Source organism: Theropithecus gelada, chromosome 2, assembly GCF_003255815.1.
Source record: "Theropithecus gelada isolate Dixy chromosome 2, Tgel_1.0, whole genome shotgun sequence".
NCBI lineage: Eukaryota > Metazoa > Chordata > Mammalia > Primates > Cercopithecidae > Theropithecus > Theropithecus gelada.
This window is the reverse complement of record NC_037669.1, coordinates 10,391,501-10,394,679: the sequence shown is the minus strand read 5'-3', so window position 1 is coordinate 10,394,679 and position 3,179 is coordinate 10,391,501. Positions and strand designations below refer to the sequence as shown.

General features: G+C 31.0%; 1 non-coding gene across 1 annotated transcript; it reads right to left on the bottom strand.

Annotated features, from left to right (window-relative positions):
* Positions 1–587: 587 nt before the first annotated feature.
* Positions 588–689, bottom strand: LOC112619855. The gene has a single exon (XR_003118353.1). It is a non-coding gene; the product is annotated as a U6 spliceosomal RNA (small nuclear RNA).
* Between the last annotated feature and the right edge of the window lie 2,490 nt (positions 690–3,179).

Genomic DNA, 3,179 nt, shown 5'->3' with positions numbered 1-3,179 from the left:
GGAGAAGTAATAATTAAGTTAGAACTAATAAGCCAGAAGCGCCTCCTGCGGGCTCACAGGAAAAGCAGTAATCTTTCTTTACATTTTGTTACTCCTATCTTGCTTGCAATGTAAAATGGCCTAGCACCTGCTCAGACTTGAGAGAGAGTTCATTAATATTTAATTTAGACGACTAAAAAGGGAAAAACATTATTCTTATGCAAAATTATCTTTTTCTCCAAAACGATTTCCTTGTTTTACAAAAATGCCACAAAAATTCCACACAGATTTTCTTTTATCTAGCACCAATAAGACACATATTTTTTAAAAAACAAGTTTTACGTACTTTTTCAGCTTTGTTTTTTCAGCTTTGTTCAGATGTGATTGACAAAAAAAAAATTATTATTATTTAAGGTGTACAATACAGTATTTTGATATATCTTGTATAATGATTCCCAAAATCAAAGTAATTAACGTCTACATCACTTGACATAGATAGATTTTTGTTGGGGTGGAGGAGAGTTTTTTTTTTGTTTTTTGTTTTTTCTTATTTTTTGGCTGAGAACACTTAATATCTATCTACTCCTTTAATACATTTTAAATATATAAAACATACAGGATACTTCATGAATTCACATGTCATTTTTGCAAAAGGGCCATACTAATCTCTGTATCATTCCAATTTTAATATATGTACAGCTGAAGTGAGCAATAGTCCTCTATTTTTGTGAGAGGAAATCCTCCTTCTTTAGAAAATCTGCTTTTTTTGTAATATTGAGATTTCAATAATATTGACTGAAACTTATTGCCTATGAAAATCTTTTAAACGGAATCTTAGAATTGATGAGATATAAACTTGGTGAGGCCATCATCTCTATGAAACACTATAATAAATATTAAAATTAAAGAGACATTCGATGAAAAGAAGAGCCTAGTAGCAGCAATAAAGATGACATCATAGACAAACAGATCCGCAGCAAAGCTGTCAACAGCAATAATGGGAGCCAGAAGACAGGGGAGTGATTTCCTCATAATGACAGAAAACACAGCTATCAACCTGGATTCACTGGCACAACAAAACTCTCTACTAATACTGAAAGTAAAATAATGATAGTTTGCAATGAACTAGGCTTGATTTTACACTGATATTTCTTACCCAAAGAAATTTCTAAACTATATAGTTCAGGGAGAAAAAAAAATCCCGAATGGTCTGCGTTGCAAGAAATAACAGTGAAAAAAAAATTGTATAGTAAAGACGTGAAAATACAGGGGTTTGAGGTGAACATGAAAATGCCATCTACAAATCTGGAGGCCAGAGCAGATTCTTCCCCAGCAGCCCTTAGAAGGAAACAGCTTGCTGACACCTGGTTTCAGACTTCTAAGTTCTGATTGTGAGATAAGAGATTTATGTTGCTTAAGCCATGAAAAAAGAAAAAAAGGTATGAAAATCAAAATAAGTCATTTTATACAATGATAACATAAAAATAATGTAAAATATGTTTGGCTAAAAAGAAGGAACTAAAATCGTGAAATCTAGTCTGTTTGTGAAACAGACTAGGGTTGATCTGGTTGAAAGGGTTCTAAAGTCTTTTAATCATTCATACGGTGATTGAGGTCAATATTAAAGAGTGAATTGAAAATAAGAGCTGGAACTCAAAACTTTCATAGTTTACAAAGTAAAAATCAATGAAAAATAGTGGAAAAAAACCATTTCAGTTGATACATAAAAGGAAAGAAAGGAGGAAATCAGATCATAAAAAGGTAGGAAAAGTATAAAACCCTAAATAAAATAGAGGTACGTCAAAATGTATCAAGCATCAAAAGGACTATACGTGTCAATTAAGCAAAACATAGATTGTGGAAAATCAAACATTTCACAATGTGCTATTTATGAGCAGTATACAGAAAACATAAAGACCATAAAAATGTTTAAATGCAGATTAGAACAAGAAACTCGAGTGGATATATTAATATCAGAAAAGAAGACTTTAGGACAAATACATATAAAGGAAGGTGAGGTGCGAGTCACTACATAATGATAAATGTTCAGTTAAATGGAAGCCTATGGCAGTTCTATATTTGTTTACAGCTATTAAAATAGCAGTGTTAGCAGAGGTAAAGCCAGGTGTTCTAAAATTTAAATAGTAATGTCTAAGTAGTTTATTTTCCTCTTATTTATCCAAAGTAGAACAGCAAGCTCTCTAATGCTGGTGAGAGAATTTTGCGCCTCAATTCCTCAGGGATTAGATTTCTTCTGCATCATTTGTTGGTCACACTTAGGTGTAGTTTTCATCATCATGGTCCAAGAAGGTAGAATTTCGTGTCCTATGCTGTAAACTAGAAGGGACAATAACGAAGACAAAAGGTCTCTGCCAAGTATCTTTCCACAACTTTGAAAAGATGCCATATTACACTGCTTAGATTCCATTAGCCATATCTTAGTGATAACATCATGTATAGGTGCAAAGGAGGCTGGCAATGGTCATCTGTGCAGCTCCTATAATATTGAAGTAGAGACAGGCTGGGTGGCGGGGAGGACAGCCAGCAGCCTCTGCTTCAATAATCTCAAAATATAGAAATCAAAATTGATAGAACTGCAAGGAAAAACTGAAAACCACTACCATAGTGAAAGATTTCAACTTTCCTCTCTCAAACACTGAGAAGTTAAAACCACAAAAATATTGGTATATATATAATACTATATACACAGTATTATACTGCATACTATATATACAGTATTATATATATATAATTAGCATGGTGGTTATATATATTTGTATATAATAATTATCATGCTAGATTAAAAGATATATATAATCTATACATGTAGTACTCTGAAACTATTGAAAAATGTGTTTCCTCAAGAATAAAGTACACTCACAAAGTTGGTCAAATACTAGGTTATGAATGAGATAGATATTAACAAAATTTCAAAAAGTCTGTGTCAATTAGATCATGAATAAAATTTAAATGAATTATATAATAATTACATTTATTAATAATGTAAATGCATATGCTTAGAAATTGTCTTCTAAATATTAATATTTAATAGATCAAAAAGTCTATAGAAATTTTTAAATAAGTATATATGTATAAATGCATATACTCAGAAATTGTGTTTTCTAAATATTAATATTTAATAGATCAAAAATAAATAGAAATTTTTAAATAAGTATATGTGTGTGTGCGTATTTTAGGCC